The 22034-nt window shown below is 38.8% G+C and overlaps 1 pseudogene; it reads right to left on the bottom strand.

Moving 5' to 3' along the window:
* Positions 1 to 9514: 9514 nt before the first annotated feature.
* LOC102817580 overlaps positions 9515 to 22034 on the bottom strand; it is an 88308-nt pseudogene continuing 75788 nt past the window's right edge.

Here is a 22034-nt window from a genome sequence, read left to right as displayed (position 1 = left end):
GTTTAACCCAGATGCTCTCCTTCCTCTTGAAAGTATATAGGAATGTATAATTAAGAACAATGTAGCATTTTAGATATAGCTAAATGAAGCCCGGTGCCTGAGATCTTGCTCACAAACAAAAGTTTGCAAAGTGTACAGAGACAGCTTGGCTCCTTTCAGGAACCTTGCTTTTTGTTAAGTATCCTTAAGAAACCACACATAACTGCTCTAGATCATTTAAGCCTAAAAGTTAATATATAACAGCTTGATTGAACCTTTTTTCTGTAAAAATAAGAATGTTAGATTGTTAAGAAAACTATGAAAATATTTTAAAAGTTGTTCCTGTGAATCATTATGTCCTGTTTTGAATGATTAAGCACATTTCAGTTCTGTATCCTGTATTATCTAAAGAATTACATCCTCCCTTTGTAACAAATCCCTCTCTAAAAAAGAGAATAAAAGACTGAGGTAGAGTGAGTTCTGTGTGTAGTGCTAGGCAATATGTTTGCAGATCTGCCTACCTGCCAGCTTGTATCATATCTGCGTGTCTGTCTTTTTTGTATATATTTTGTCTCTCTCTTTCTCTATCCCTTTTGCTGCCAGATCTCCCTTCTTCATGACACCCACACTTCCTTGTCTAGGCTGGAACCCAACATAGGACCTCGACACTTTGCTAGTTTCAAAGTCTATATTTTTCTTAAGAATGCTAAAATGTTTCATTTATCCTTGTTAAATGTAGAAAGAAACTAAGATTTAAAGATAAAACCATGTTTCAAATATTTAGGTTTTATTAAGTACCTGTCTTACCTCTAAAGAAAGTTATATAGCCAGTTATGTATGTGTATTGTATTGTTTTATGTTGCCACGACATTATTGTTGTTGTGTGCCATTGAGTCAGTTCCAACTCATAGTGACCCTGTATAGGTTTTTGGAGGAGTGGCTGGTCCATTTGAACCACCACCCTTGCAGTTAGCAGTCAATCTAGTGCTTATTCTACAGCGCCACACCAGGCATATCATAAAAGAAAACAAGTCTGTTATTGGTTTTCCTACCTCATGAGATTTACATGGATTTCTTTTAAAGAATGCTCTGTAGAAAAATCATTTACTCTGATTGGTGTATAATAATGTCTTCTAAAATTGTTCTACTACCTGTCAGTTTGTCACACTGTGCTAGCATGTGTGCTGCTGTGATTCTGGAAGCTCTGCCATGGTATTTTAACCACCAGCATGGTCACCCTCCGTGGACAGGTTTCAACTGAGCTTCAAGATGAAGACAGACTAGGAAGAAGGAGCGGTGACTATTTCTGAATTCTTAGTAATTGAAAACCTTTTGAATAGCAGTAGAACACTATCAGCATCATAATATTGAATATTGAAACATGATGAAGAGCACTAGAATATTGTCAGATACAGTGTCAGAAAATGAGCCCCTGAGGTTGGAAGGCACTCAAAATACGACTGGAGGACTGCCTCCTCAAAGTACAGTTGACCACGGTAACGTGAATGGAGTAAAACTTTCAGAACCTTCATTTGCCAATGGGGCACAACTCAGAGTGAGGAGAAACCACTGTAAACATCTTTTAATAACCGGAACATGGAATGTATGAAGTGTGAATCTAGGAAAATTGGACGTGGTCGAAAAAGAAATGGAATGCGTAAACATCAATATCCTAGGCATTAGTGAGCTGAAATAGACTGGTGTTGGCCATTTTGAATCTAACAGTCACATGATTTACTATTTTGGGAATGACAAATTGAAGAGGAATGGTGTCCCATTCATCATCAAAAAGAATATATCAAGACCTATCTTGAAATACAATGCTGTCTATGATAGGATAATATCCATACGCCAATAAGGAAGACAAGTTATTACCACTATTATGCACATTTATGCACCAACCACTGAAGTCAATTATGGTGAAGCCAATGAATTCTACCAACTTCTTCAGTCTTAAATTGATAAAACATGCAATCAAGATGTATTGATAATTATTGGTGATTGGATTGCAAAGGTTGGAAACAAAGAGGAAGGATCAATTGGAAGATGCCCTTGGTGATAGAAATGATGCTGGAAAGCTCATGATAGAATTTTGCAAGACAAATGATTTCTTCATGCAAATACCTTTTTTAAACAACATAAAAGACAACTGTACACATGGACCTCAAAAGATGGACACGCAGAAATCATAATGACTACATCTGTGGAAAGAGACAGTGGAAAAGCTCTACATCATCAACTAAAAAAAGACCAGGGGCAGACTGTGGAAAAGACCATCAATTGTTCCTATACAAGATCCAGCTGAAACTGAAAAAATTGAAAGAAGTCCCTGAGAGCGAAAATATGACCTTGAACATATCCAACCTGAACTTAGAGATCATCTCAAGAACAGAAGTGATGAAGTAGACACTGATGCACGAAGACCAGAAGAGTTGTGAGATGATATAAAGAACATCATACAGAAAGAAAGCAAAAGTTAATTGAAAAGATAGGAAAGAAAGACCAAAATGGATGTCAGAAGAGACGCTGAACTTTGCTCTCCAGTGTAAATATACTAAAGTGAATGGAAGAAATGAGCTGAGCAGAAAAAATTTAAGGGCAGCCAGAGAAAGCAATGTGAAGTATTACAATGAAATGTACAAAAACCTGGAGTTAGAAAACCAAAAGTGAAGAATACATTTAGTATTTCTCAAACTGAAAGAAATGAAAAAAAAATTTAAGCCATAGGCTACAGTATTGAAAAGATTCCATATACAACATATTTAATTATACAGAAAGCATTAAAAGAAGATAGATGGTATACAGAGTCACTAAAAAGAAATGGTCAGTGTTGAACCAGTTCAAGAGGGAGCATATGATCAAGAACTGATGGTACTGAAGGAAGAAGTAAAAGGTGCACTGAAGGCACCTCCAGGAATTGATGAAATGCAAACTGAAATATTTTAACAAACTGATGCAGCCCTGAAGACATTCACTCATCTATGCCAAGCTGAGTGGAAGAGATCCATATTTGTGCCTATTCCAGAGAGGTCACCCAAAAGAATGTGGAACTCTTCAAACAATATCATAAATATCACAAGCATGTAAAATTTTGCTGAAGATAATTTTAAAACATCTGCAGCTGTTTGACAGGGAGCTGCCAAAGGTTCAGACCGGATTCAGATGGAGACATGGAATGAGGGACATCATTGCTGATGTCAACTGGATCTTGGGTGAAAGTAGAGTATACCAGAAAGATGTTTACCTGTGTTTTATTGACTATACAAAGGCTTCTGATTGTGTGATCATGACATCCTATGGACAACATTGTGTATAATGAGTATTCCAGAACATTTCATTATGATCATGAGAAACATAGACTAAGAGGCAGTCATTCAAACAGAATAAGGGAACACTGAATGGTTTAAAATTAGAAAGGTATGTGCCAGTGTTGTATTCTTTTATCATACTTATTCAATGTGTATGCTGAGAAAATAATCCAAGAACCTGGATTATTTGAAGAAGAATATGGCATCAGGATTGGAGGAAGACTCATCTGTGTTATGCAGATGATACAACCTTGCTTGCTGGAAGCAAAGTGAGCTTAAAATATTTATTGATGAAGGTCAAATACCACAGCCTTCAATATGGGTTGCATCTAAATGTAAAGAAAACAAAAATCCTCACAACTGGATCTATAAATAACACCAAGATAAATGGAAAAAGATTGAACTTGTCAAAGACTTCATGTTGCTCCGATCAACCATAAACACTCATGGAAACAGCAGTCAAGAAATGAAATTATGTATTGCATTAGCTACATCTACTATACAAGGCCCTTTTAAAGTGTTGAAGAGCAAAGATGTCGGTTTTAGCACTAAGATGTACCTTACCCCAACCATGGTTTTTTCAATAGTCTCATATGCATGAGAAAGTTGGACAATAAATAAGGATTACCATAGAATCATTTATGTATTTGAGTTATGGTATTGGAGGAGAATATTAAAAGAACAAGCAAATATTAGACGAATAAGCAAATGTGTGTTGGACAAAGTATAGTCAGAATACTCCTTAGAAGCCAGGATGGCCAGACTTCTCTCACACTATGGATATATTATCAGGAGGCACCAGTCCCTGGAGACATTCATCATGCTTGGTAAAGTGGTGGATCAGCAAAAAACATGAAGACCACAACGAGATGGATTGGCTCAGTGGAAGCAACAATGAGCTCAAGCACAGCACTAATTTTGAGATTGGCTCAGGCCAGGCCAGTGTTTAGTTCTGTTGCACATAAGGTTGCTATGACGGGTGGCACCTAACAACAGCAACAATAAACGTTGTTGGTGCTACTAGTGCTTTGGGGTAAGTTCAGACCTGAATAGTAAACCTGAATAGGATTTGTGAGGCATGGCTGGTGGGTTTGAACTGACAAGCTTGTGGGTTAGCAGTCCAGTGCAAATTGTACAGCACCACACTAGGACTTAAAAATATGAATTTGCTTCTGGATAGTATTGAGTTAATATTTTTGAACTGTCTTTTAATTAAAACAATTTTTTCAACAGGTATATGTTTATGTGTTGTATTATTTTAACATTACAGAAAATAAATGAAATGCTTTCATTTCAACAGGTCTTTGTGTTTATAATAATCTTAGAATAAATATTGTCACAAATACTTTAAATTTTATAATGCAAAAATAAATTTTTTTTCTTTAAAAAGATCCCTTGAAGGGGGGAATTTAGTTTAATAGTGTGTGGGAGAAGAAAGAGTCCCCACTGAATAGTTTTCATCTTGTCTAGATGGGTCTGGTTAAAAAAGATGGGGATAAGATCCTTATGATTCAATAGTGAGTAATTGTTAGCATGACTAATTGCAACTGTCACAATTGTAAAGGTAGAAGTTCTGTAACAAAAATGGGGGATTAGTTAATTTTACAGTCCAGAAACAAGGGAACGTAGGATCATCAAGGGAGAAGAGCACAAGTGGAATGTGAGACCTTATCCAGAGAAACAGCAACACCAGAGATGGAGGCAGAGATGGGGACATGGCAAGAGGGAGCAGCTGAGGACTTTAGATTCATGGGAAGAGAGGGACTGAGAGATGGTGGCCAGGAGGCAGACTTTCAGAATATGCCCTTTGGTGGTGTAAATTATTATAAGTGCCTAAGTGTTAAAAAAAAAAAAAAAAAGAGCTAAAGTGAATAGAGAGAAACACGATTATCTGATGGTACATGAAGGGGATTATAATCATTCTAATAAAACAAGGTGTATGATTTGTTGAATGTAAAACTGATGATTTGCCCTGTAAACTTTCACTCAATCCACAATAAAAACATAAAAAAAATTTTTTTTAATCCCTTGACTTTTTTTGTTTGGGTTCTGTTTTCTTGTTCTCTGCTGTATCTCAGAGGCTGGCAAATATTGGAGGTTCAGCAGGGTTGTCTGAGTGCATGATTGAACAAATGGAGATCCTCTGCTCCCTATAGAGATGATGACTGGGGTAGAAGGGAGCATCAGACAATATGGATACTCCATCTGCAAACATGCTCTTTAACCTGGAGCCACTTCTTCTCTGACGTCTTTCATTACATAGTACTTATGTGAAAAGAGCTTTTAGAGCATTTATGTAGATATGGCTTTTCAAAAATGAACCTTAGTCTTTGGCACAATAACCTTGTCTGGACCCAAATGGGAGTCTTTGACCTACTGCCAGAACTCTTCAATAGAAAGCATTCATCCATTGACAAAAATGTCAACTGAAGCTAAATCTATCAACTTAATTATGACTTTCACAGTTATTAGATAACCTTGTCCTTATCATTACACCCTTAATAAGTTGCCTTTCTTTACCCATGCTCTCAGTCAGGACCCATTAGAATCTCCACTGAATCTTCTTTTCCCCTACACGAAGATATTTTCGTGTTTGCCAGTAGTCCTTGCCATCAAGGACTTATAGCTTCATCATTCAAATTTCTGCCTATGTCTTCATATTGTCTTATCTATGTATATGTATGTATCTCTGACTCTCCCTCTATCTATAAGAACACCAGTCATTGGATTAAGGCCCAACAAAATCCAGTATAACCTCATCTTAACTTGATCACATCTGCAAGGATCCTATTTCTGCAAGGTCACATACCCAGGAACAACATGTTTGGACTTCAATATGTATTTTAGGGACACAGTTCAACCTAGTACAGATGGTATTATTTATTTCTTAATAAAAGTGTTAAATATTATTATTCAAATATGTATAAAAGATTTCTGGAAGATGGCACATATTTCAATATGTGTTCTGGTGTGGGTTGACTTATTTTCTTTAAGTAATATGTTGTTGTTGTTAAGTGCTGTCGGGTAGGTTTGACTCATAGTGACCCTGCATTGGGTTTCCAAGCAGCAGCTGTTGAGTTTGAACCACTGACCTTACAGGTCAAACTGATCTTCTTGTTGAATGTTTATACTACAGAACCACACCAGGACTCCTTAAGTCATAGAAGACACACACACACACGGTAGAAAGATGAGGCTTTCTGCTCCCATAAAAATTTTTAAAAGACTTGAAAGCTCTATAATGAGTCACTGAGTCAGAACCGATTTGAAGGCACTTATGAATAGCAACAATATATGCATGTGTATCAAGAATATCATACAGGAAGAAAGCAAAAAGTCATTAAGAAGACAAGAAAGAAGGAAAAGATCATAATGGATGTCAGAAGAGACACTGAAGCTTGCTCTCCAGTGTAAAGATGCTAAAACAAATGGAAGAAATGAGGAGGTCCAAGAGCTAAACAGAAAATTTCAAAGGTCAGCTCGAGAAGACAAAGTCAGATATTAAAACAAAATCTGCAAAGATCTGGAGTCAGAAAACCAAAAGGAAAGAACATGCTCAGCATTTCTCAAACTGGGGGAACTGAAGAAAAAATTCAAGCCTCGACTTGCATTATTAAAGGATTCTCTGGGCAAATTATTGAATGATGCAGAAAGCATCAAAAGAAGATGGAAGGAATACACACAGTCACTGTACCAAAAGGAAATGGTTGATGTTCAACTGTTTCAAGAGGCAGCATATGTTCAAGAGCCAATGAAACTGAAAGAAGTAGTTCAAGGTGCATTGAAAGAATTGGCAAAGAACAAGCCACAAGGAATTGATGAAATAAAAATTGAAATCTTTCAAGAAAGTGAGGTGGCACTGGTGGCACTCACTCATCTATGCCAGGAAATTTGGAAGGCAACTATCTATCCAACTGATTGGAAGAGATCCATATTTGTGCCCATTCCAAAGAGAGGTGATCCAACAGAATGCAGAAATCATCGGACAATATCTTTGATATCCCATGTGAGTAAAGTTTTACTAAAGGTAATACAGAAATATTTACAATCATACATTGACAGAGAACTTACAGAGGTTCAAGCCAGATTTAGAAGAGGGCATGGAATGAGGGATACCATTGCTGATGTCTGGTGGATCTTGGCTGAAAGTAGAGAATACCAGAAAGATGTTTACCTGTCCTTTATTGACTACGCCAAGGCTTTCGATTGTCGATCATGACAAGCTACAATGCATTCACTATTAACCTTTCTTCTTCTGTTTGCTGTGATGTCCTCCATGCCCTACCCTATTGTCTAGTAGAATTCTGCTCCACACAGCAGCACCACCTCAGTGTTTCTTTGGGAACTAAAGACCAGGATCCTGTAAAATATAGTTGTCACCCCTGTAACCCTTCTCTGGCTCTAAACTCCTATCTGGATTGCTGATGGTACTAATGAGCTAAGGGCTGGTAGCCAGCAGATGGAAGGGCCATGATGGAGAATGGAAGGTCCAAGTTGGATTGTCTTCCTGACCCTTGACCTGATCCCTTGTAGGGAGGGTATGAGCATAGTAAGGAGAAGGCTGAGGTCTCTCTTGTAGTTACTTTTCTCATACTGTGAACTCTGGATGCTTCTTCCTCACCTTACTTGTCCTCTGCTCAATCACGTAAGGTTCATGCACCTCTGAGGTCCCCTAAATCCTGTTCATAAAAGGTACATTAATATCACTGATAATGGAAAGATAAATTCAAAGAGTCAAAGACATTTTTGGGTAAAAACCTTCCCCCAAAAGTGGGTCCTGGCTGATAAAAGTACAGGAATAAATTACCCTTTGGGCAAGGGATCACATTCTTATTTTTCAACCATTTCATAGTAGAATAAAATGTTCTTAAAGTCCAAACATAGCTCCTAAGCAGAAGAACCACGGATTCTTTTTTTTTTTTTTTTTTCTTTTCTATTCATGCAATTGAAAACATTCTTTCATAAGTGGCATTTTATTGTTTAAGGGTCAATACAGAGACATTATGAACAATTGATACACAATTCTTAATGTATGCACCAAAATATATGAACCATGTAGTTATAATTATTTTCTAAATTCCAGTGACTTTCCAGCTTTAAGTTTGTCGGCAAATTTTCCTTTGTACCAAAACTTTCAAGTACCAATATCTTCAATTTTTGAAAGTTATAAGTCCTACTAATTCACAATGTAACACCACACACACTACACATCCAAATTTTCAACCTTTCACAGCACATAAAATGTTATAAGGAAAATGGGACTACCATGACCAAATATGTCACAGGACGCACACAGTTCTGACAGACAGAGTCAAGATGAGTGGAACAATTCTACTGAAAAACTATAATATAAAAACTGAAATAGAATATAAAATGTTCAAGTCATACAATTGTGTAACCGTGACTTCTAATTGCCATTATGTATGCTATGGGATATAACCGCCTCCCACCTCCCCACCCCCAGGAACGTTAAGTTGACACCTAGATAGTCAAAACCTCCCACCAGTCAGCATCCCACCATTTTCTAGTTGTACCAAAAAATAAACCAGGAAATGATTACACCTCTTAGAAAAACATTTATACTTAAAAAATGGGATGAAGTGGGATTTCCTCCATCTTAAAAATGTTTCTAGAGCTATTAAAAAACCTGTATTTATGAAATCGTTGATAAAAATATTCCTCTGGATTGTACAAGGAGAGAGAATATAAGCCTCACGGATAGACATGGTTGTTGTTGTTGTGAAGTGCCGTCGAGTCGATTCCGACCCATAGCGACCCTGTATAGGGTTTCCAAGGAGTGACTGGTGAGCTTGAACCACCGACCTTGCAGTTCAAACGGCTTTGCAGTCTGACGCATTAGCCCACAGCGCCACACCAGGACTCCGAGAGACATGGTGCTGTTGTTGTTATGTGCTGTGGAGTAGCTTCCGACTCATAGCCACCCTGTACAGGGTTTACAAGGCTGTAAATCTTTACGGGAGCAGAAAGCCTCATTTTCTTCCGCGGAACAGCTGGTAGTTTCTAACTGATGACCTTGCGGTTTGTAGCCCGATTAAACATGGTTGTTGTTGTTGTTAAGTGCTGTCAAATTGATTCCGACGCATAGCAACCCTGTATAGGGTTTCCAAGGAGCGGCTGGTGAGCTTGAACCACCGACCTTACAGTTCAAACGACATTGCAGTCTGACGCATTAACCCACAGCGCCACAAACCAGGACTAAACAAACATTAATCCGACTTGGTTTCTTTCTCTCCTGCTTCATCAGAGGCTGGATTCTTCTCGTTTTTAGGTTCTCCATTTTTGGCAGGTAAATCTTTAGTTTCTTGGTTAGCGACTTCAGTTTGTTTTCCCTTTGCTCCCCTTTCCCCTTTTGTTTGCACTTTTTTATCTGTAGATTTATCCTTTCCTGTTGCCTTTTTGGGCTTTGTTTCCATGTTTACAGGAGCAGGTTTCACTGACAACCTCTCCTACCTCCTCTTGGGCTCCTCCTTAACTGCTGCTTTGACCAAGCTGACCTTCCTCTTGGGTATCTTAGCAGCGGAGAAGGTGTGTTCCGGGAGCCTGTGGACCACCAGGCACAGAGAACCTTCGGGAAGCTGAGTTACCTGGCTGCTAACACTCTGCCTGCCTCCCAAGCTGCTGGGACCCGCGGAAGACCTCGAATCACTGATTCTTATTCTAACATAACTTTAGACACGACTGTTACCTCTCCTTCCTGACCCCTAATTCCCTTCCTGGCCATCATGCTAAAGAACATGTTGATTAACACCACATTAAAAAAAGCAGACTTTCACCAGAAAGAAGAAGCAAGTTATTGCAGAAAATAGCTACCTGGTGCCACTTGCATAGATCAGTAGGATTTCACCCCAACATAAAGAAAACAAAAATTCTCACAACTGAACTACTAAGCAATATCATAATAAACAGAAAAATGATTGACATCAAGGGTTTCATTTTACTTGGATCCACAATCAATGCCAATTATTGTACTGGACAAGTCTGCTGCAAGATGTCTTTAAAGTAGTCACAAGCAAAGATGTCATTTGAGGACAAAGACTCACCTGATCCAAGCCACTATTTTCAATGGCCACATAGGCATGCAAAAGCAGGACAATGGATAAGAAAAATTGAAGGAGAATTGACACATTTGAATCATGGTGTTGGTAAAGAATATCGAATATTCCATTGTTAGAAGAACAAACAAATCTGTCTTGAAAGAAGTTCAGCCAAACCCAATTTAAAAATGAGCACAGGACGTGAACAGACACTTCACCAAGAAGGAGATCTAGGCAGCCAACAAACATATGAAGAAATGTTCATGATCATTAGCAATTGTTGTTGTTGTTGTTGCTAAGGGCTGTCGAGTCAATTCCGACCCACAGTGACCCTGTATAGAGTTTCCAAGGAGCAGCTGGTGAGCTTGAACCAACTGACCTTGCAATTCAAACGACTTTGCAGTCTGATGCATTAGCCCACAGCGCCTGCAAATCAAAACAACTATGAGATACAATTTCACATCAGCAATAACAGTGAATTTCAAAAAAGCAGAGGACAATAAATGCTGGCGAGGATGTGGAGAGACTGGGACTCACCTACATTGCTGGTGGGAATGTATAATGTTTCAACCACCCTGGAAAAGGCATGGCACTTCCTCAGAAAGTTGGAAATAGAAATACCTTGTTGTTGTTGTTAGGGGCCATCAAGTCAGTATTGACCCATAGTGACCCATCGATGCTGCCACTTGGCCAAACCATCTCGTTGGGGGTCTTCCTCTTTTTCTCTGACTCTCCACCTTACCAAACATGATATCCTTCTCCAGTGACTGGTCTCTCCTGACAACATGTCCAAAGTATGAGAGACGAAGTTTGGCCATCTTGGCCTCTAAGGAGCACTCTGGTTGCATTTCTTCCAAAACAGATCATTTTGTTCTTTTGGCAACCCATGGCACTTTGAATATTCTCCTCCAACACCACAACTCAAAGTCATCAATTCTTCTATGATCTTCCTTATTCACTGTCCAGATTTCACATGCATATGAGATTATTGAAAATACCATGGCTTGGGTCAGGTGCACCTTAGTCCTCAAACTGATATCTTTGCTCTTCAACACTTTAAAAAGGTCTTGTGCAGCAGATTTGCCTAATGCAAAACGTCGTTTGATCTCTTAACAGCTGCTTCCATGAGTGTTAATAGTTGATCCAAGAAGAACGAAGTCCTTGACAACATCAATCTTTTCTCTTTTGATAAGAATGTTGTTTATTGGTCCAGTGGTGAGGATTTTTGTTTTCTTTACATTGTGCTCTTTGATCTTTTTCAGTAAATGTTTTAAGTCCTCTTCACTTTCAGCAAGCAACGGTGTAGGTGTATCATCTGCATATCGTAGGTTGTTAATGAGTCTTCTTCCAATCCTGATGCCATGTTTTTCTTCACTTACCCAAGCTTCTTGGATTATTTGCTCAGCGTACAGGTTGAATAAGTATGGTGAAAGAATACAACCTTGTCGAACACCTCTCTTAATTTTAAACCATTCAGTATTCCCATGTTCTGTTCGAACAACTGCCTCTTGGTCAAGTACAGATTCCTTACGAGAACAATTAAGTGTTCTAGAATACTCATACTTCGCAATGTTGTCCATAGCTTGTCATGATCCACACAATCGAAAGCCTTTGCGTTGTCAATAAAGCATAGGTAAACATCTTTCTGATATTCTCTGCTTTCAGCCAAGATCCATTGGATATCAGCAATGATATCCCTTGTTCCACGGTCTCTTCTGAATCTGTCTTGAACCTCTGGAAGTTCTCTGCCAATGTATGATTGTAACCATTTCTGTATTGCCTTTAGCAAAACTTTACTTGCATGGGATATCAAAGAGATTGTCCAATGGTTTCTGCATTCCATTGGGTCACCTCTCTTTGGAATGGGTACAAATACAGATCTCTTCCAATCAGTCAGCCAGAAAGTTGTCTTCCAAATTTCTTGGCAGAGATAAGTAAGTTCCTCCTGTACTGCCTCACTTTCTTGAAAGATTTCAGTTTGTATTCCATCAATTCCTGATGCCTTGTTCTTTGCCAATTCCTTCAATGTACCTTGGACTTCCTCCTTCAGTATCACTGGCTCTTGATCATATGCTACCTCTTGAAATTGTTGAATATTAACCATTTTCTTTTGGTACAGTGACTGTGTGTATTCCTTCCATCTTCTCTTGATGCTTTCTGCATCATTCAACAATTTGCCAACCACCAACCATTAAAGCCAGTGAGGATGAAATAGAAGAATTCTACCAACTTCTTCAATCTAAAATCCATCAAACATGCAATCAAGACGTATTGATCATTACTGGTGATTGGAATGCAATGGCTGGGAGCAAAGAGGAAGGATCAGAAGTTGGAAAATATGGCCTTGATGATAGAAATGATGCTGGAGAATGCATGATAGAATTATGCAAAACCAATGATTTGTTCATTTCCAGTACCTTCTTTAGACAGCATAAGAGACAACTATACACATGGACCTCACCAGATGAAATACGTAGAAATCAAACTGACTACATCTGCGGAAGAGACGATGGAAAAGCTCCATATCATCAGTGAAAATATGGCCAGGGGCAGACTGCGGAACAGACCATCAATTACTCATATGAAAATTCAAACTGAAGCTGAAGAAAATGAAAACAAGTCCACGAGAGTCAAAATATGACCTTGAATATATCCCACCTGAATTTTGGGATCATCTGAAGAACAGATTTGATACATTAAACATTAAAAAGACCGAAGACCAGAAGAGTTGTGGGATGACATCAAGAACATCATACAGGAAGAAAGCAAAAAGTCATTGAGAAGACAAGAAAGAAGGTAAAGGTCAAAGTGAATGTCAGAAGAGACACTGAAACTTGCTCTCCAGCGTAGAGATGCTAAAGCAAATGGAAGAAATGAGGAGGTCCAAGAGCTGAACAGAAATTTTCAAAGATCAGCTCAAGCAGATAAAGCCAAATATTACAACAAAATGTGCAAAGATCTGGGATCAGAAAACCAAAAAGGAAGTACTGGCTCAGCATTTCTCAAGCTAGTGGAACTGAAGAAAAAATTCAAGCCTTGACTTTCGTTATTGAAAGAAATACCTTATGATCAAGCAATTCTTCTACTTGATATATATCCACAAGAAATACGAGCCAGAACACTAGTAAGTATATGCACACCAGTGTTTATGGCAGTGCTATGGAGTCCTGGTGTGGCGCTGTGGGTTAATGTGCCAGACTGCAAAGCCATTTGAACTACAAGGTTGGTAGTTCAAGCTTACCAGCTGCACCTCAGAAACCCTATACAGGCTCGCTATGGGTTGGAATCGACTTGACAGCACTTAACAGCAGCAACAACATTCACAATAGCAAAAAGATAGTTACAGCCTATTTGTCCATCAATGGAAGAATGGATAAACAAACTTTGGTACAAACACACAATTCTGCTACCTTGAAAATAATAAAGAAATTGCAAATCACCGCATAACATAGATGAACCTTGAGGACATTATGCTGAGTGAAATTAGTCAGTCACAAAAGGACAAATGTTGCATAATATTATTATTATAAAAGCTTAGGATACCCATATAAAATGGAAAAAAAAATTCTTTGTTGGTTATCAGGGGTGGGAGAGAGGGGATGGTAGAGCACATGTTAGGGGATAGACACATTATAGTTTGGTGTTGGGGAGGGCAAATACACAAGAAGGGGGAGGGAGAAAGAAGACCAAGGCAGTTAAGGGAACATTTAGACAGGATTACATGGCCTAAATGGGACAGAGATAAATAGCGATGTATGCTCAATCTTTCAACAAGAGGGCTTGGTGATACATGGATTGAGGCATAGTCTAAATGAGTAAAAGAGGGGAAATAATGTTAAGATGCTTGACAGTCTTATGAATATTGGTTTCCATTGCATACTATTGTAAAATAGACACTTGAGTGGGATAGAAAGGAATATCAGGAAATATGATTACAGAAAGCTTGTATGCTCATCTTCAGCCTATTTCTGACTGGAATACCTAAAAGGAGTTCTAGAACTTGCTCAGTGAAATATGCTTTTTGCAGAGCCTTTGTAGTGTATAGGACCTAAGGGGAATCCTGAGCCCCATCCAGAAGCTTCTGAGGTGGGACATTCCCATTTGAAAGGACATGCAGATCAGTCTGGAGTGGCTAGAAGAAGAGAAGATACTTCTTGAAAGAAAAATCAGTAGGAAAAATCAAAAACGAAAATGGCACTCTGATTGGCTACTATAAGAACAAGCAAGTTGTTTTCTGGAAAGCTATCAAGGAAAGTAAACAAGACCTTCAGGACAAACCCCACCTCCAAGACTGAAACTCAATGGGAACACACAAGTAGGCATGTAAGCTTGCGGGTGACCATGTTGGTCTACTGGTAAGTTGAAGAGGGGGAAAGGCAGCAATGAATGTATAGGCTGAGTTTGACCATGTTCCATAGACTCCTGTTGATCTGGAGATGAGAGAGAGAAGAGGAAGGACTGGTTGGTCTGAAGTGTGGTGATACCTGGGAACTCCTAAGTCTATGGATAAGGACCTAGTCACAGAGGGCTAAAGCTAAGAGTGAAGCATCCAGCTGATATGAAGTGAGGGGAGACGCACAAGAATGCCCAAATTTGCAGATAGTACCCATTTGACCTAGCTTCAAAGACTTGATGATCAGAACTTGAATAGAGAAAGATAAAGAAATTTGATAAAGGAAATACCTGTAAATTGCTACAATTTGATGAGCTTGACCTATATTTATGGATGTAGTAGCTCCAAATACCAACTGAGAGGGAAGGAGTATTCACATCAAGGATCAGACCTATCTCCTCTGTACACAGGATTAATAGGGACAGGCAACTTAGACATTGGTACCTAACATGGGAGGCTATAAAGACAAAAAGTGACTGACTTACAAGTTTTCAAGAATGGGTTTAGTTTAACAGTGTGCAGGGGAAGGTAGAATCCCCACTGAACAGTTTTCATCTTGTCTAGACAGGTCTGGTGAAAGGAGATGAGGATAAGATTCTTATTATTTAATAGTGATTAATTGTTATCATGACTAATAGTGATTGTCTCAACTCTAAAGGTAGAAAATTTGAAGCATCAAGGGGGGTTAATCTTATAGTTCAGGAACAGAGGACCCTAGGATTATCAAGGGAGAAGAGCATGAAAGGAATGTAGGGCCATATCCAGAGAAGCAGCAACACCAGAGATGGAGGCCAGAGATGAGGACATGGAGGATAGAGCAGCTGAGGACTCTAGACTCATGGAAAGAGAAAGACTGTGTGCTGGCAGCCAGGAGGCAAACTTTCAGAATGTGCCCTTTGGTTGTTTAAATTATTATATATTCCTGAGTGTTTTTGTGTACATAAAATAATAAATAAATAAAAAACAACAGAGGGATTAGAAGCAAATTGTGTTGAATGATGATGCATGGAGGTGATTGTACTCATTACAATGAAACGGAATATGATAGAATGAGAACAAAACTGATGTTCTCCCATGTAAATTATCACTCAATTCACAATAAAAACTTAAAAAGAAAAGTTTAGCCAGAATGCTCCTTAGAAACAAAAACTTTGTCTCATACACTTTGGACATGTTATGAGGAGAGACCATTTTGCTTGGTAAAGCAAAAAAGAAGACCCTCAATGAGGTGGAAATAAAGAGGAAGGATCAGTGTTTGTAAAATATGGTTTGGTGATAGAAATAATGCTGGAAATCATATGACAGACTTTTTCAAGACCAATAACTTACTTATTGCCAATGCTTTTTTCCCCAACAACATATACATAGACATCACCAGATGGAATATGCAGAAATCAAATTGACTACATGTATGGCAGACAGATAGAGAAGCTTAATGTTGTTGTTGTTGTTGTTAAGTGCCATCGAGTCGGTTCCGACCCATAGCGACCCTGTACAGGGTTTCCGAGGGTGTAAATCTTTACGGGAGTAGAAAGCCTCATCTTTCTCCCGCGGAGCGACTGGTAGTTTCGAACCGCTGACCTTAAGGTTCGCAGCCCGATTCGTAACCACTATGCTACCAGAGCTCCTTAGTATCACAAGCTAAAACAAGGCCAGGTCTGACTGTGGAATAGACTATTAATTACACATATAAATGCGGAAGATCAATATCACCAGCTAAAACAAGGCCAGGAGCTGACCGTGAAACAGACTATTAACTGCACATATGCAAGTTCAGACTGAAAATTAAGAAACTTAAAACAAATCCATGAGCACCAAAATATGACCTTGAATAATCCCACCTGAATTTAGAAATGCCTTAAGAACAGATGTGATACACTAGACACTAATGACAGCATACAAAAAGAGTTGTGAGATGACATCAAGAACATCAGACATGAAGCAAACAAAAGATGATTAAAAAGACAAGAAATCAAGAAAAGATTAAAATGGATGTCAGAAGAGATTCTGAAACTTGCTCTCTAGTATAGAGCTACAAAAGTAAATGGAAGAAATGATGAAGTCAAAGAGCTGAAAAGAAAGTTCGTTTCAAAGGGCAATTTGAGAAGACAAAGTCAAGTATTATGACATGTGCAGAAACCTGGAGCTAGAAAACCAAGAGGGAAGAACACAGAGTTTTTCAAGCTGAAAGAATTGAAGGGAAAAAATCCAAGTTTTGTGTTGCAATATTGAAGGACTCTATGGGCAATTTTTGAATCATGCAGGAGGCATCAAAAGAAGATGGAAGAAATACAGAGTTGCTGTACCAAAAAGAATTGTTCAGTGTTTAGACATTTTGAGAGATAGCATATGATCAAGAATTGATGGTAGTAACTAAGAATTGCAAGATGCACAGAAGGCATTGGAGAAAAAAACAAGCCTCCGGGAATTGATGGAATTCAAATGGAAATGTTTCAACAAACTGATGCAGTGTTGGAGGTGCTCACTCACTTGTGTATGCCAAGAAATTTGGAAGACAGCTATTTAGCCAACTAATTAGAAGAGATCCACATTTGTGCCTATAACAAAGAAAGTTGACCCAATGTAATATGGAAACCATAAAACAATATCATCAATATCCTATGCAAGAAAAATTTTACTGAAGATAATTTAAAAACGGTTGCAACAGGGAGCTGACAGAAGTTCAAGCTAGATTCAGAAGAGGACATGGACCTAGAGACATCCTTAAAATGTCAGATGGGTCTTGGCTGAAATAAGAGAATACCAGAAAGATGTTACTTGGGTTTTATTGACTTGATAGTTAAAGTTTTGTCTCAATTTTACTGGGCCAGGATGTTTCCAATGATGAGATCTACTTGGAGCAGCCAATCAATAGACAGGAAGTTCCCTTGGGGGTGTGGCATGCTTCCAGTATATTGCCCTTTTGGGGAAATATGACCCACATATATACATATATATGGAGTCCTTGTGTGGTGCAGCAGGATAGGCACGGAACCATAGGTCAGTGGTTAAAACCCATGAACTGCTCCTCAGAAACCCCAGACACGGTTGTTATGAGTCAGAACTGACTTGACAGAACTTAACAACAACATATATGTAAGATCAACATATAAGTTTCACTGGCTTTGGTACTCTAGAGTAAGAGTACCAAACTAAGACATTGTCTATGCAAAGTAACTTGACTGTATGGACCATAACAAACTATGGATAACATTGCAAAGAATGGGTATTCCAGAACATTTAATTGTGCTCATGAGGAACCTATACACAGACCAAGAGGAGTTGTTTGAACAGAATAAAGAGATATTGAATGGTTTAAAATCAGGAAAGATGTGTACAAGTGTTGTATCATTTCAATCTGAGAAACTGGATTACATGAAGAACATGACATTCAGGATTGGAAGAAGACTCACTAACAATCTACAATATGTATATGACACAACTTTGCTTGCTGAAAATGAAGAGGATTTAAAATACTAATTGATGAAGGACAATGATTGTAACCTTCAGCATGCATTGCACCTCAATGTAAAGAAAACAAAAAATCTTCACAACTTGGCCAAGAAACAACGTCATGATAAATGGAGAAAAATTTGAAGTTGTCAGACTTCATTTTGTTTTGGATCCACAATCAACACCAATGGAAGCATCAGTCAAGAAATCAGATGACATATTGCATTAGACAAATCTGATGCACAAGACCTTCTTAAAGCATTCAAGAACAAAGATGTCACTTTGAGAACTAAGGTGAGCTTGATTCAAGTCAAGTTATTTTCAATCACCTCATACGCATGTGAAAATCAGGCAATGAACAGCCCAGTGTGTATTCTAAAACGCCAACCAGGACTCGCACTAACCATTGTTGTTAAGTGCTGTCACATTGGTTTCAACTAATTGTGCTGTAGGATCAACACTGGACTTCAAACCACAAGGTTGGCAGTTCAAACCCACCATCTGCTCCTCGCAAAGCCTATACAAAATTGCTATGAGTCAGAACTGGCTCAGTAGTAATTAATGACAACAACATTGAGTTTCCAAGGAGCAACTGGTGGATTTGAATTGTCAGCTTGTGATTCACAGTCTTGTGCTTATCCTACAGTGCCACACCAGGACCCACTTAACCATTGTTGTTCTTGTTAAGTACCGTGGAGCTGGTTCCAACTCATAGTGACCCTGAATAGGGTTTCTGAAGCTGCAAATCTTTATGGGAGCAGAAAGCCTCATCTTTCTCCCACGGAACAGCTGGTAGTTTCGAACTGCTGACCTTGAGGTTAGCAGCCTGATTCATAACCACTATGCTACTTAACCATTATTGTTGTTGTTAGGTGCCATTGAGTCGGTAATGACCCATAGAGACCTTATGCACAGCAGAACGAAACACTGCCCGATCCTGGGCCAACCTCACTACTGTTGCTACTCTTGAGTCCATCGATGCTGACATTTGGCCAATCCATCTCGTTGGAGGGTCTTCCTCTTTTTCTCTGACCCTCCACCTTACCAAACATGATGTCCTTCTCCAGTGACTGGTTCCTCCTGACAATATGTCCGACGTATGAGAGACGAAGTTTGGTCATGTTGGCCTCCAAGGAGCACTCTGGTTGCACTTCTTCCAGATTGGATCTGTGGGTTCTTTTGGCAGCCCACGGCACCTTCAATAATCTCCTCCAACACCATAACTCAAAAGCATCAATTCTTCTATGGTCTTCCTTATCCACTGTTCAGCTTTTGCATGCATATGAGATTATTGAAAATACCATGGCTTGGGTCAGGCACATCTTAGTCCTCAAGATGACATCTTTGCTCTTCCAACACTTTAAAAAGGTCTTGTGCCGCAGATTTGCCTAATGCAATACATCGTTTGATTTCTTGACTGCTGCAAGGCCATGATTCAATATCACTATGTTGTAGTTGTTAAGTGCCGTCGAGTCGATTCCAACACATAGCAACTCTGTATAGGGTTTCTGAGGAGTGCCTGGGGAGTTTGAACTGTAAACCAGCGGTTCAAACCAACCTTACTGTCGAGTGCTTATCCTACAGCTCCACACCAGCACTCCAATGTCATTATATAGCTGTTAAAATAACTATAACAAAGTTTTGCTGTATTATAAACACTGAACTGCTAGCCACAAAGTTGTTGGTTCAAACTGACCATCTGTTCCTTGGAAACCCTATACTAAGTCACTATGAATTGGAACCAACTGGATGGCACTTAGCAGTAACAACAACATTAAAGCATAGTGAAAATTGCAAGTGTTGGTGAGGATGCAGAGACTTGACCACTCATACATTGCAAGTGGGAATGTAAATTGATACAGCTATACTGGAAAATAGTTTGGCATCTTCTTTTAAAACTAAGTATACATTTACCATGTTGTTGTTGTGTGACACTGAGTCAATTCTGACTCATTGCAAACCTGTATAGGGTTTCTGAGGAGTGGCTGAGGGGTTTGAACCACCTGACCTTGCAGTTAGCAATCCAGTGCATATCCTACAGGGCCATACCAGGACCCCATGGTGGTGGTGGTGGTTATGTACCATGGAGTCGGTTCCAACTCATAGCAACTTTGCATAGTGTTTCCCTGAGGTTGTAAATCTTCACAGGAACAGAAAGCCTCATTTTTCACCAGCGCAACTGCTGGTAGTTTTGAACTGCTGACCTTTAGATTAGCAGCTTGACTCATAACCACTATGCTACAGAGCTCCTTGTTGTTGTTGTTATGTGCTGTGGAGTCAGTTCAGACTCACAGAGACCCTATACAGGGTTTCCAAGGCTATAAATCTTTAAGGAAGCAGAAAGCCTCATCTTTCTCCCATGGAACAGCTGATAGTTTTGAACTGCTGACCTTGAGGTTCACAGTCCAATTCGCAACCATTACACTACCAGAGCTCCTTAGGACCCATATAATCTAATAATTTTACTCCTAGGAATGTATCCCAGAGAAACAAAAACTTGTCTATACAAAAATTGGTATGTGGTTGTTCATAGAAGTTTCATTTGTACTAGTCAGTAACTGGAAACAACCAAAACCTTCCTCAATGGATGAATTGTTAAATAAACTGTATTACATGCTACCATGAAACACAACAATAAAAAGGAATGAACAGTAACTTGGATATGTCTCAAGGGCATTGTGGTGAATGAAAAAAGTCAATCTTTAAAGGTCACAAACTGTATGATTACATTTATATAACATTCTTGAAATGACAAAATTATGCAAATAGAGGACAGATTAGTAATTGTCAGAGGTTTTGGGAGGGGAAAGAATGTGTGTGTGTGACTTTAAAAGTGTACCACGAGGGAGAGCTTTACTATCTTCACTATGATGGAATTGCTATATATCTTGAGTGTGCTGTTGCTTACATGAATCTATAAAACCAAGAAAACACAGTGCCATCAAGACAATTCTGACTCATAGATATACTACAGAAAAGAGTAAAACTTCCCCCATAGTGTTTCCAAGGCTGTATATTTTTATAGAAGCAGTCTATCACATCTTTGTCCCATGAAACAGCTGGTAGGGTCAAACTGCTGACCTTTCTGTTAACAGCTGAATACTTAATCACTGAGCCAACAAGGAACTAGACTTCCCATTCTACCAATGTGACTTCTTGTTGTTTGGTGCCATTGAGTTGGTACCAACTTATAGTGACCTTATGTACAACAGAATGAACCACTGCCCGGTCCTGCGTTAATCTCACAATTGTTGCTACACTTGAGGCCATTGCTGCTGCCACTGTTTCTATATATACTAGTTTTTATATGATACCAAAATTATGCAAGATATAACCTCTGGAGGAAATTGTGAGAAAGGTACATGGCACCTCTCCATACTATCTTTGCAATTTTTTGTGTATCTATAATTATTTCTAAATAAAATATTTTAAGCAAAATCAGAAAATCTAACTTTTCTCTTTGTGACAGGCTTGACAAATAGTTATAGTCTCTAGAACCCCCAATGAGAAAGAAATAACTGAATACCAGACCACGCTGCTGCTTCTTGAGTAATGACCTAATTCTGAAATATCCTTCCAGAAAATGCAATAAAGCTCAAAGAACTGAAAAACTTTAAATCTTAGACTTTAATTCTGGGATATTGTGGTAATGGCAGAAGCTTAGGAAAGCAACAGGGCTCAAAGCTCTCTGTGCCAAGAAAGGAATACTCAGAGCTGATGGCTGCTTAAACCATTTCCTTCTTGAAGTAATCAAGCTTGGCCCTTAGGAGCTGTTCTTGCTGGTTCTCAGATTTTTTAGATAACTGAATAGTTCCACTCTGAAGTGTTCGTTTTTCCTGGGTTTAT

Source organism: Chrysochloris asiatica, unplaced genomic scaffold (assembly GCF_000296735.1).
Source record: "Chrysochloris asiatica unplaced genomic scaffold, ChrAsi1.0 scaffold00205, whole genome shotgun sequence".
NCBI classification, from domain to species: domain Eukaryota; kingdom Metazoa; phylum Chordata; class Mammalia; order Afrosoricida; family Chrysochloridae; genus Chrysochloris; species Chrysochloris asiatica.
The sequence above is the reverse complement of the archived record's forward strand: the minus strand, read 5'-3'. Positions and strand labels throughout refer to the sequence as shown.